Raw genomic sequence first — 14,744 nt, forward strand, 5'->3', positions numbered from 1 at the left:
GGTTGGGACCATAGCCATTACTATATGCATGGGCAGGAAAGTATATGGGGTGTGGATGTAGGAACCCCCTTTTTTGTATGTTTTGAATGGTGGCCATTGTATTGTTCTTCCTGCCACTTGCTAATGGCAGGAATTATCATACATAAAAATCTTATAGTAAAACGGAAGACATATAGCGTCTCCCTTATCTATATACCCAGTGGTAGTCTGAAAATGCATATAGTATTGAGCTCTATATTAGCTTTTTTCTCTTATATGCTTTGAAGTATTGCCATAGTTAACTATCCATGTTTTATTCCATGCTGCTTGTTTGTATCACTTCTTGTTGTGGTTTCAATCTGGAGTACAACTTTCATTGAATCCTGATTATAATTTGACATTGGTTAGAGGACCTGAGAGATGGGTCTCTGGGTTTGCCTGTGAAGGATTTTTTTGTGTTAATTTGTATGGAAAACCCATCTTAATTGAGGCAGGGAGCATCCTTTGGGCAGATGATCCTGGATTGCACACAATGAAAAAAATCTTCTGACTACTGGCATGCATTCATTACCCATTCTTATTGTGGACATGTTGTGGCCAATTGCTTCGAGATCCTGCTACTTAACTTTCTAACTATGTTAAACCATACCTTGAACTATGAGCTAGGGTAAAGGTTTCCTTAATTCTCTGAAACAATAAACCAAAATGCCCCATTGCCTCTGGCACTTTCTCACATTGAGAGAAAGCAGGTGTGGTGGTTTGAATATGCTTGGTCCTTTGAAAGTGGCACTATTAGGAGGTATAGCATTATTGAAAGAGGATGTGACCTGGTTAGAGGAAGTGTGTCACTGTGGGGTGGATTTGGGACTCCTTTGCTCAGGCTCTGTCCAGTGAGGATGACAGTCTTTCCTGGCTGTCTTCAGATCAAGATTTAGAACTCTCAGTTTTTCTAGTACCATGTCTGCCTGGACATTACCATGCTTCCCACCATGATGATAATGAACAGAACCCTTGAAACTGTAAGCCAGCCCCAAATAAATGTTTTCTTTATAAGGCTTGCATTGGTCTTAGTGTCTCTTCACAGGAGTGGAAACACTAAGACAGCAGGGTACACAGTAGTCCTGTGCTTTAAGGCTGTTATTAAGTAAACAAAGGTTATTGAGCATGGACACTCACTGATGCCAGGACAGTTGAGATGAATAACTAAAATGGCATCTGAATGATGAATAGATGCTCTACTGGCTGGGTTTGTGTGTCAACTTGACACAAGCTGGAGCTATCACAGAAAGGAGCCTCCCGAGAGGAAATGCCTCCATGAGATACAGCTGTAAGGCCATTTCCCTATTAGTGACCAAGGTGGGAGTGCTCATTGTTGATGGTGCTGTCCCTAGACTGCTAGTCCTGGATTCTGTAAGAAAGAAAGCTCAACAAGCCAGGGGAAGCAAGTCAGTAAGTAACATCCCTCCATAGCCTCTGCCTCAGATCCTGCTTCTTGCCCTGCTTGAGTTCCAGTCCTTTGATGATAGACAGCAATGTGTAAATATCAGTTGAATAAATCCTCCCACCCCAACTTGCTTCTTGGTTATGATGTTTATACAGGAATAGAAACTCTTACTAAGACAAATTGGTACCAGCATAGTGGGGTACTCCTGTGACAAACCTGACCATGTTTTGGGGAGGATTGTGGAAGGACTTAGGAACTTTGGGCTAGAAGAGCCATTGAGTGTTAAGAGCTCTGCGGGATGTTGTATAGGAGCTTGGAAGATAATGTTGAGTGCAAATGATGGAGGCCTGGTTTCTGAAATTTCAAAGGGATGATTAGAGACTCTTATTAGGGCCACTGCTATCTTTATTGTGAAGATTCTGTAATTTTGGTTAGCTTGGGCTGAAAAATTGGCTATGATTAACAAGATACCAGAGCTACTAAAATGAAACCTTTGCATTACTAAGACTATTGATGCTGGTTATCTGGAGCTAAGAAAATGATGGGGATTAAGAAGAGACCAACATTATTGAGGCGAAATCTTCTGGCAAGTGTTTTCTGAGAGCACAAAGAGTCTGTGTTCCAGAGATAGTCAAGGTTGTACCTCATGCTTCAGTTGGACTTGGTAATGTGTAAAAGTCACTCAGGTGGTACTGGTTTTGAAGGCATGAAGGGGTCATGAAGAACAGCTGAGGGCTGGAGAGATGGCTCAGTGGTTAAGAGCACTGAGCGTTCTTCAAGAGATCCTGAGTTCAATTCCCAGCAACCACGTGGTGGCTCACAGCCATCTGTAATGGGATCTGATGCCCTCCTCTGGCAGGCTGGAGTACATGCAGATAGAGAGCCATATACATAAAAATAAATATTAAAAAAAAAAGAAGAGCAGCTGAGGCTTGGCACTGTGAGAGGCCCCTGAAGGCCATTGGTGAAGGTGTGCAGCCTCAGATGCAATTGATGGTCAAGGACTGAAGTGGTTATGCAAAAGAGTTAAGGTTTGGAACCATTGAGAGAGTCAATGAGAGGCTACTGGTGAAGCCTAGTTGCAGCAGAAGACAACAGTGTTTTGAAGATGCTAGTACCATGAGATAAACACCAAGAACAGCAGCAGCAGTGGAATACAGGCAGCTGGAGCTTAAAAGACAAGGTGTGTGCTACAAAGGACAGAGCTGCAGAAGTGACCCAAGTCCTTGGTGGAGCCCAGAAGATCGTGAGTGAATCCCAGACATTGGATGGTAAGAGTTTGATTTTGATTGTGACTGTGCCCTGATATAATTTTTCTTCTTGAAGGAAGAAAGTATTTTAGTGGAGCCCACAATTAAGAGACTTTGAATTGTAAAAAACTTTGAGTTCTATCTTCCTGGTTGCTGCCGCCGCAGAGAGTTCGTGGGCAGCACCCCACAAGCAAACTTGAGCCTCAGGACCACAGGTAAGACCAACTTTTCTGCTGCAAGTGACCTGCCTGGTGAACTCGGGACACACAGAGGCAAAATTCCTCTAGGACCGGGCACTCCCTGTGTTTACCAGGAGTCCCACACCCACGGATCCTGGCTCGCAGCAGCTCTCTGCTCCCAGACCCCGTGGGAGAGAGACCTCACCGCCTGGTCAGGTGGGCACTCCTGAGGCTGCAGAGCAGAAGAGACCACCAACACTGCCCACCCCTGCCCACATCCCTGGCCCAAGAGGAAACTGTATAAGGCCTCTGGGTTCCCGTGGGGGAGGGTCCAGGAGCAGCAGGACCCCTGAGCCTGAGACACTGCCAGAACCTGAAGGAACAGACCTGATAAACAGTTCTCTGCACCCAAATCCCATGGGAGGGAGAGCTAAACCTTCAGAGAGGCAGACACGCCTGGGAAGAGACTGCACTCTGCACACATTACTGATTTCAGAGGAAAACACCAAACGCCATCTGGAACCCTGGTGCACTGAAGCTCCCGGAAACGGCAACACAGATCTTCCTGGTTGCTGCCGCCGCAGAGAGCTCGTGGGCAGCACACCTCGAGCGAACTTGAGCCTCGGGACCACAGGTAAGACCAACTTTTCTGCTGCAAGTGACCTGCCTGGTGAACTCAAGACACAGGCCCACAGGAACAGCTGAAGACCTGTAGAGAGGAAAAACTACACGCCCGAAAGCAGAACACTCTGTCCCCATAACAGGCAGAAAGAAAACAGGAAAACAGGTCTACAGCACTCCTGACACAAGGCTTATAGAACAGTCTAGCCACTGTCAGAAATAGCAGAACAAAGTAACACTAGAGATAATCTGATGGCGGGAGGCAAGCGCAGGAACCCAAGCAACAGAAACCAAGACTACATGGCACCATCGGAGCCCAATTCTCCCATCAAAACAACATGGAATATCCAAACACACCAGAAAAGCAAGATCTAGTTTCAAAATCATATTTGATCATGATGCTGGAGGACTTCAAGAAAGACATGAAGAACTCCCTTAGAGAAATACAGGAAAACATTAATAAACAAGTAGAAGCCTACAGAGAGGAATCGCAAAAATCTCTGAAAGAATTCCAGGAAAACACAATCAAACAGTTGAAGGAATTAAAAATGGAAATGGAAGCAATCAAGAAAGAACACATGGAACCAACCCTGGATATAGAAAACCAAAAGAAGAGACAAGGAGCTGTAGATACGAGCTCCACCAACAGAATACAAGAGATGGAAGAGAGAATCTCAGGAGCAGAAGATTCCATAGAAATCATTGACTCAACTGTCAAAGATAATGTAAAGCAGAAAAAGCTACTGGTCCAAAACCTACAGGAAATCCAGGACTCAATGAGAAGATCAAACCTAAGGATAATAGGTATAGAAGAGAGTGAAGACTCCCAGCTCAAAGGACCAGTAAATATCTTCAACAAAATCATAGAAGAAAACTTCCCTAACCTAAAAAAAGAGATACCCATAGGCATACAAGAAGCCTACAGAACTCCAAATAGATTGGACCAGAAAAGAAAGACCTCCCGTCACATAATAGTCAAAACACCAAACGCACAAAATAAAGAAAGAATATTAAAAGCAGTAAGGGAAAAAGGTCAAGTAACATATAAAGGCAGACCTATTAGAATCACACGAGACTTCTCGCCAGAAACTATGAAGGCCAGAAGATCCTGGACTGATGTCATACAGACCCTAAGAGAACACAAATGCCAGCCCAGGTTACTGTATCCTGCAAAACTCTCAATTAACATAGATGGAGAAACCAAGATATTCCATGACAAAACCAAATTTACACAATATCTTTCTACAAATCCAGCACTACAAAGGATAATAAATGGTAAAGCCCAACATAAGGAGGCAAGCTATACCCTAGAAGAAGCAAGAAACTAATCGTCTTGGCAACAAAACAAAGAGAGTGAAAGCACAAACATAACCTCACATCCAAATATGAATATAACTGGAAGCAATAATCACTATTCCTTAATATCTCTCAATATCAATGGCCTCAACTCCCCAATAAAAAGACATAGATTAACAAACTGGATATGCAACGAGGACCCTGCATTCTGCTGCCTACAGGAAACACACCTCAGAGACAAAGACAGACACTACCTCAGAGTGAAAGGCTGGAAAACAACTTTCCAAGCAAACGGTCGGAAGAAGCAAGCTGGAGTAGCCATTCTAATATCAAATAAAATCAATTTTCAACTAAAAGTCATCAAAAAAGATAAGGAAGGACACTTCATATTCATCAAAGGAAAAATCCACCAAGATGAACTCTCAATCCTAAATATCTATGCCCCAAATACAAGGGCACCTACATACGTAAAAGAAACCTTACTAAAGCTCAAAACACACATTGCATCTCACACAATAATAGTAGATTTCAACACCCCACTCTCATCAATGGACAGATCATGGAAACAGAAATTAATCAGAGACGTAGACAGACTAAGAGAAGTCATGAGCCAAATGGACTTAAAAGATATTTATAGAACATTCTATCCTAAAGCAAAAGGATATACCTTCTTCTCAGCTCCTCGTGGTACTTTCTCCAAAATTGACCACATAATTGGTCAAAAAATGGGCCTCAACAGGTACAGAAAGATAGAAATAATCCCATGCGTGCTATCGGACCACCACGGCCTAAAACTGGTCTTCAATAACAATAAGGGAAGAATGCCCACATATACATGGAAATTGAACAATGCTCTACTCAATGATAACCTGGTCAAGGAAGAAATAAAGAAAGAAATTAAAAACTTTTTAGAATTTAATGAAAATGAAGGTACAACTTACCCAAACTTATGGGACACAATGAAAGCTGTGCTAAGGGGAAAACTCATAGCGCTGAGTGCCTGCAGAAAGAAACAGGAAAGAGCATATGTGAGCAGCTTGACTGCACACCTAAAAGCTCTAGAACAAAAAGAAGCAAATACACCCAGGAGGAGTAGAAGGCCGGGAAATAATCAAACTCAGAGCTGAAATCAACCAAGTAGAAACAAAAAGGACCATAGAAAGAATCAACAGAACCAAAAGTTGGTTCTTTGAGAAAATCAACAAGATAGATAAACCCTTAGGCAGACTAATGAGAGGACACAGAGAGTGCGTCCAAATTAACAAAATCAGAAATGAAAAGGGAGACATAACAACAGATTCAGAGGAAATTCAAAAAATCATCAGATCTTACTACAAAAGCCTATATTCAACAAAACTTGAAAATCTGCAGGAAATGGACAATTTCCTAGACAGATACCAGGTATCGAAGTTAAATCAGGAACAGATAAACCAGTTAAACCACCCCATAACTCCTAAGGAAATAGAAGCAGTCATTAAAGGTCTCCCAATCAAAAAGAGCCCAGGTCCAGACAGGTTTAGTGCAGAATTCTATCAGACCTTCATAGAAGACCTCGTACCAATATTATCCAAACTATTCCACAAAATTGAAACAGATGGAGCACTACTGAATTCCTTCTATGAAGCCACAATTACTCTTATACCTAAACCACACAAAGACCCAACAAAGAAAGAGAACTTCAGACCAATTTCCCTTATGAATATCGACGCAAAAATACTCAATAAAATTCTGGCAAACCAAATCCAAGAGCACATCAAAACAATCATCCACCATGATCAAGTAGGCTTCATCCCAGGCATGCAGGGATGGTTTAATATACGGAAAACCATCGTGATCCATTATATAAACAAACTGAAAGAACAAAACCACATGATCATTTCATTACATGCTGAGAAAGCATTTGACAAAATTCAACACCCCTTCATGATAAAAGTCCTGGAAAGAATAGGAATTCAAGGCCCATACCTAAACATAGTAAAAGCTCCATAGTAAAAGCCATATACAGCAAACCAGTTGCTAACATTAAACTAAATGGAGAGAAACTTGAAGCAATCCCACTAAAATCAGGGACTACACAAGGCTGCCCACTCTCTCCCTACTTATTCAATATACTTCTTGAAGTTCTAGCCAGAGCAATCAGACAACAAAAGGAGGTCAAGGGGATACAGATCGGAAAAGAAGAAGTCAAAATATCACTATTTGCAGATGATATGATAGTATATTTAAGTGATCCCAAAAGTTCCACCAGAGAACTACTAAAGCTGATAAACAACTTCAGCAAAGTGGCTGGGTATAAAATTACTCAAATAAATCATTAGCCTTCCTCTACACAAATGAGAAACAAGCCGAGAAAGAAATTAGGGAAACGACACCCTTCATAATAGACCCAAATAATATAAAGTACCTCGGTGTGACTTTAACCAAGCAAGTAAAAGATCTGTACAATAAGAACTTCAAGACACTGAAGAAAGAAATTGAAGAAGACCTCAGAAGATGGAAAGATCTCCCATGCTCATGGATTGGCAGGATTAATATAGTAAAAATGGCCATTTTACCAAAAGCAATCTACAGATTCAATGCAATCCCCATCAAAATACCAATCCAATTCTTCAAAGAGTTAGACAGAACAATTTGTAAATTCATCTGCAATAACAAAAAACCCAGGATAGCTAAAACTATCCTCAACAATAAAAGGACTTCAGGGGGAATCACTATCCCTGAACTCAAGCAGTATTACAGAGCAATAGTGATAAAAACTGCATGGTATTGGTACAGAGACAGACAGATAGACCAATGGAATAGAATTGAAGACCCAGAAATGAACCCACACACCTATGGTCACTTGATTTTTGACAAAGGAGCCAAAACCATCCAATGGAAAAAAGATAACATTTTCAGCAAATGGTGCTGGTTCAACTGGAGGGCAACATGTAGAAGAATGCAGAGCGATCCATGCTTATCACCCTGTACAAAGCTTAAGTCCAAGTGGATCAAGGACCTCCACATCAAACCAGACACACTCAAACTAATAGAAGAAAAACTAGGGAAGCATCTGGAACACATGGGCACTGGAAAAAATTTCCTGAACAAAACACCAATGGCTTATGCTCTAAGATCAAGAATCGACAAATGGGATCTCATAAAACTGTAAAGCTTCTGTAAGGCAAAGGACACTATTGTTAGGACAAATTGGCAACCAACAGATTGGGAAAAGATCTTTACCAATCCTACAACAGATGGAGGCCTTATATCCAAAATATACAAAGAACTCAAGAAGTTAGACCGCAGGGAAACAAATAACCCTATTAAAAATGGGATTCAGAGCTAAACAAACAATTCACAGCTGAGGAATGCTGAATGGCTGAGAAACACCTAAAGAAATGTTCAACATCTTTAGTCATAAGGGAAATGCAAATCAAAACAACGCTGACATTTCACCTCACACCAGTGAGAATGGCTAAGATCAAAAACTCAGGTGACAGCAAATGCTGGCGAGGATGCGGAGAAAGAAGAACACTCCTCCATTGTTGGTGGGATTGCAGACTGGTACAACCATTCTGGAAATCAGTCTGGAGGTTCCTCAGAAAATTGGACATTGAACTGCCTGAGGATCCAGCTATACCTCTCTTGGGCATATACCCAAAAGATGCCCCAACATATAAAAAAGACACGTGCTCCACTATGTTCATCGCAGCCTTATTTATAATAGCCAGAAGCTGGAAAGAACCCAGATGCCCTTCAACAGAGGAATGGATACAGAAAATGTGGTACATCTTCACAATGGAATATTACTCAGCTATCAAAAACAATGACTTTATGAAATTCGTAGGCAAATGATTGGAACTGGAAAATATCATCCTGAGTGAGCTAACCCAATCACAGAAAGACATACATCGTATGCACTCATTGATAAGTGGCTATTAGCCCAAATGCTTGAATTACCCTAGATGTCTAGAACAAATGAAACTCAAGACAGATGATCAAAATGTGAATGCTTCACTCCTTCTTTAAAAGGTGAACAAGAATACCCTTGGCAGGGAAGAGAGAGGCAAAGATTAAAACAGAGACTGAAGGAACACCCATTCAGAGCCTGCCCCACATGTGGCCCATACATATACAGCCATCCAATTAGACAAGATGGATGAAGCAAAGAAGTGCAGACCGACAGGAGCCAGATGTAGATCGCTCCTGAGAGACACAGCCAGAATACAGCAAATACAGAGGCGAATGCCAGCAGCAAACCACTGAACTGAGAATAGGACCCCCGTTGAAGGAATCAGAGAAAGAACTGGAAGAGCTTGAAGGGGCTCGAGACCCCAAAAGTACAACAATGCCAAGCAACCAGAGCTTCCAGGGACTAAGCCACTACCTAAAGACTATACATGGACTGACCCTGGACTCTGACCTCATAGGTAGCAATGAATAGCCTAGTAAGAGCACCAGTGGAAGGGAAAGCCCTGCTAAGACTGAACCCCCAGTGAACTAGACTGTTGGAGGGAGGGCGGCAATGGGGGGAGGGTGGGGAGGGGGAGGGGGATGTTTGCCCGGAAACCGGGAAAGGGAATAACACTCGAAATGTATATAAGAAATACTCAAGTTAATAATAATAATAAAAAATATTTATCATGCATAAATGAAGGTGCCACAGGGAAACCCATTAATTTGTTTAATAACTAATGTTAATTAAAGAAGAAACAAAAAAAAAAGACTGAGTTCTAAAAAATATTGGAAATTTTAAAGGAATTGAAATTTTAATATGTAAAGAGTGTGGGACATTTAAAGTTATTTAGATCTTGGGGTTGAGTAAGAAAGTAAGGGTTAAGGCTTAATAGTATTTGTATCAAATTGACAAGGATTCAATTGTACTGACTGGTTTTATGTGTTAATTTGACACAAGCTTGAGTTATCACAGAAAGGAGTCTCCCTTGAGGAAATGCTTCCATGAGAGCCAGCTGTAAGGCATTTTCTCAATTAATGATCAAGAGTGGGAGGGCCCTTGGTGGGTGGTGCCATCCCTGGGATGGTAGTTGTGGATTCTATAAGAAAGCAAACTGAGTAAACCAGGGGAAGCAAGCCAGTTAACATCCCTGCATGGCCTCTGCATCAGTCCCTGCTTCCTGCCCTGCTTGAGTTCCAGTCCTGACTTCCTTTGCTGATAGACAGCAATGTGTAAATGTAAGCTGAGTAGATCCCCTCCCCGTACAACTTGCTTCTTGGTCATGAAGCTTGTGCAGGAATAGAATTCCTGACTAAGACAGATACTAATATGTACAACATGAATATACTGGATGAGGGGATGAATCATGTTCTAGACATTAAAAAGAAGACAATGCAAGATTTTTATTATGGTATTTAGAAAAGCATGCAGTTTAAAATTTATAAATTGTTTATTTCTAGAGTTTTCCACAGAACATTTTTAGGCTTTGGGTGACAAAAATTTAACTGATGCCACAGAAAGCAAACCATGGAGAATGACCACATAACCTATTGTGGTAGCATAATCTCTTGCTCTTATACTCACTGTCCCTATTCTTGAGATCTCATCTCTCACACACTATCTCGTAAGATCTTTAAGTTCAGCAGATGTACAGATTTTTAGGGTTTGCAGTGTGTCCTCTATTTCTTAAGAAACGAATGCTTACTCAAATTAGTTTGAGACTCAATGATAAAATGAAGGCTGTTGTGAATGTTCTGAGATAGCAAGAGAAGTTCAGAAAATGAATATTAAATTCTATTTCTTTATTCACTTTAAACACTATTTTTTGTGTTTTAATATTATGTTGCAATTTAGACAAATTCCTTCTGTAAGAAAGCCAGTAGGCACAAAAGACTGAAAAACAGCATACCATTTCCTATTATTCATATCTGTCATCAGTAACTGGCTATTGAGACCTCAAGTGTCATTTGGTCACCCTCAGGTATAATTGTGTCATGAGCACAGACAGTCTGTAGAAGCACCAAAGGATCTCAGAAGGCTAATACAATCTCATATGACAGTGAAAAACATTGATGCAGTCTACAGTTCCTTGGAACTCAGAGGGACACATGGTTCTATGATAATGATCATTTCAGTGACAGTAATAACTACAATTTATTTCTGCTAACTTGGTGCCAGAATGCTGTGTCTATATGTCCTCTGGTTTTACGTAAGTAACCATATGCAGACACATGAGCAAGAGGAAACAAGTAGGCAGGGACAGCTCTTTCCCTCAATCCAAATGGTGAAGAGTCCTCTGGAGCCCACATTCTTCAACAGATTGAACCACTGGCTTGACTCTTCACATCTTACCTTCTGAATGGTCTGAAGTGTGAAACCTTTCATTGTAGAGAGCAAAGTGAAACAGAGAAGGCTGTTGCTATGTGAAAACTATGAAGTATGTTCCTTATCCCTCCTAATAAGTTCTTTCTTAAGCATGTATGAAGGTAGAATATTAGTACTAACATGGCTTGCTTATATATGGAGTGTGCTGGCATGAAATTAACATGACTTTGCATGTATGAGCATACAGGTACCATGCTTACCATATGTTCTAGTTTGCTTTCTAATGTTGTAATAAATACCATGACCAAAATTTGCAAGCAGGAGAGGAGAGAGTTTATTTGGCCTACAACTCCATGTCCTAGTCCACCCCTGAAAGAAGTGAGCCTGGAACTTGAGGCAGAAACCTGGAGGCAGAAAAAAAAGTAGAGGGCACGGCCAAATACTGTTTACTGGCTGATGCTCATGGATAGCTGAGACTGTTCTTATAGCACCTAGGACTAACTTGCCCAGGGGTGAGGTGACATGGCTCCCAATGTGTGCTGGACTTTCACACAGCCATCATTAATTAGGAAAAATGCCCCCATTTATATTATATGTTTTGTTTACAGGTGATCTGATGGTGGCATTCTCTCACTTGAGGATCCCCCCAGATAGCTCTAACTTGTGTCAAGTTGACAAAAATCCAACTGGGACACCGTATGAGAATGGTGGCACGAAAATCACATGTTGGAAGATAGGTTCCTTAGGACGTATGTAGTGTTGTATATAAAGCTAGCATAGCTTAGCAATTTTTGAAGGAAGCATGCTTAGCCTGTATATAATGTGTATGAAGTTAGCATAGGTTTAAAAGTTAGAGGTGAGAGTGTTAAATAGTATGCAAAGTATAGACTTGAACTAGGCTAGCTGCAAGACCTTGAACATGCTAGTTAATTTTCCTGGCTTTGTTTCTTTGTCTGTCAGTGGCTTATTGAGAGTGTCAGGTTAATGTGTATTAGGTAGGCATCCAGAAGAATGCTGAGAACTAACAAGTACTATTAAGGGCTTGCTAATATACACTGAGCTGACTGGACTGCACTGAGCCCCAGCAATTATGATAGGCTCTGGAGATGGAGTCATACAGGAGTCACTGTGTTTACCCTGGTAGGGATGGCATACTGTTCTAATGAAATGAAGTTTGGAAGAACTGTGGAAGGTATTCCAAACTTAGCCTCTGAAGAAAGGCTCTCGCCTGTTGTTATGCATGGAAAAAGAATTTATCTGTGTGGAACAACAGCTTCTTATCTCACGCTTGCTTTTATTCATCCTCAAACTATAGTGCCTGTGATGTTAAAATTAGAGATTTATTAATTTGGGTCAAGCATTTCTGTTTTCCCAAGGGCTTTCATAAAAGTGCCAATTAACTGGGAGGTTGCAACAGTTTGCTAATGATATTTGGATGGATTCCTAGGTGGTAAGACACAGGAACCCATAACCCACTGAGATCAAGTCAGTGAGCCTAGATGGTGTCTGGAAATGACCCTGGCTCCTTCTCAGGCTGGTGGTCCCTCCATGCTATCCACCCAAGGATGTTATAGACAAGGGGCTCCTGAGGCAAACTGTGGCCCATTTCACAAAAAAGACAAAATGTACAAGTAGGGAGTAGGCTGGTGAACTAGAGGAGGGGCAGTGGGGAAACATCTATCTCCCAAATGTAACTGGATTGTTTCTCTCTTCAGTGGCTCTCCAAAGTCCGAAATAGAAGTTATTTTTGGATATGCAGGACCCAGGGCATCCTGAACCTGTCTGCAATTAGGGCTTTGTTCATTCCCTCCATGTTTTCTCTGAGCCCAGCACCCCATGTCTCTCCTCAGCCATGTGGCTAATGAGAGGCCTATTCAGCCCTCATTAGGAGATCAACTTGGTTTCTTCTGCTCTCAAAGCTAATTATGTCTCTTTCATTAGTTCAATTTTGGCAATTAATGTACCTCCATATACATAAGTGACTGTTTGTTTTTAGTCTAAGTGACATGTGTGCAGCAGCAGTCCTTCTCACACTTGCCTCTTTATCTCATAAAAAGAACCTCCTTCGGGTTCCAGTGTCAAGCCACAGAAACCAACATGACAAATATGATATCTGAGAGGGATTTATAGTGTGAATACTGGGTAGATCTAGAAAGCAAGTAAAGTGCCAATCGCTGATATCCAGAAAGGAAGATGAACTCTGGGACAGGGATCACTTATACGATGAGGGACTTTTTTTTCTTGTATTATATCATTTTTCCTTTTGTTTGATATTTCAAATGTTATTCCCTTTCCCATTCCCCCCCCCAGAAACCTGCTAATCCATCCCCCCATGCTTCTATGACCCACCCACCTACCCATTCCTTCCTACCTCCCCACCCTGACATTCCCCTACACTGGGGCATCATGGAGCCTTAACAGGACCAAGGGCCTCTCCTCCCATTCATGATATGTGAATGAAAGCATAGGTCTATTCCTGTGTTCTCTTGCAATGGTGGTTTAGTCCCTGGGAGCTTGGGGGGAGTCTGCAGTTCCTTCAGTTCTTTCTCTAACTTCTCCATTGGGGACCCCATTCTCAGTTCAATGCCAGCATCAGACTCTGTGTTTGTCAGGCTCTAGCAGAGCCTCTCAGGAAATGGCTATATCAGGCTCCTGTCAGCATGCACTTTTTGGCATCCTCAATATTGTCTGGGTTTGGTATCTGTATATGGGATGGATCCCCAGGTGGGGTGGTCTCTGGATGACCTTTCCTTTAGTCTTTGTTCCACATGTTGTCTCTATATTTCCTCTTGTGAGTATGTTTGTTTCCCCTTCTAAAATCTGAAGCATCCACACTCTGGTCTTCCTTCTTCTTGAGCTTCACGTGGTTTGTGAATTGTATCTTGGACACTCACTGATAGGTGAATATTAGCCCAAAAGCTTGGAATACCCAAGATACAATGAGGGACTCTTAATCCTGTGTTTGAGTGTCACAGAGCACTGTGGTTCCAGATTGGTAAATTCTACAACTCAGGAACTCAGATTACAGGCCAGCGAGATAGCTCAGAGAAAAGTTTGAACTCTGATCCCCTACATGCATGCCTTGACAAGCAAGTTCCTCTGACTGTGAAACAAACAAACAAACAAACAAGCAAATACAAATGAAATATTTTTGTTAAATAACTGAAGCTGCCATCTCAACATTGGCTGTCTTAATATTTTATTCTACCCCTTTCTTATTCTCCTAATTCCACTCTTTTATCCCTTCTAAGATGCTAATGCATTCCTAGTGTGTGGTGTGCAGATAGACTCCCCATATCTGTCATGTAAGGGATCCCTTTCCTCCCTCATTTCTTCTCTTCTTTCCCTCCTTCCTTCACTTCCTCTGCCCTCCTTTCTCATTTCCTGCCATCCCCTCTCTTCTCCTATCTTCTTTTCTTATTATCTCATGGAGAGAAACTTTACTAGTTTCTTGTGTTTCCTTGGTTACAACTGTACAGAATCACTGGGAACTGTTGTGACATATAGCGCAATTAAGGCTAAGCAAAGGGCCTGGATACTTGTTCAGAACAGAGCCACCAGATATGTGAGTAATCTCCAGGTACCTAAAACATGAAAAGGAGGCAGTTATCTCAGTGTTTTGCCACAGTCATATGTGGAGAGTGAGTAGAAGGCCTTCGTTTCATGGAAAGGCCATGTGAGAATGTCACTACATAGGTTGCTTACTCAAATGG

Source organism: Rattus norvegicus, chromosome 15 (genome assembly GCF_021556685.1).
Source record: "Rattus norvegicus strain SHRSP/BbbUtx chromosome 15, alternate assembly SHRSP_T2T, whole genome shotgun sequence".
Classification (NCBI taxonomy): domain Eukaryota; kingdom Metazoa; phylum Chordata; class Mammalia; order Rodentia; family Muridae; genus Rattus; species Rattus norvegicus.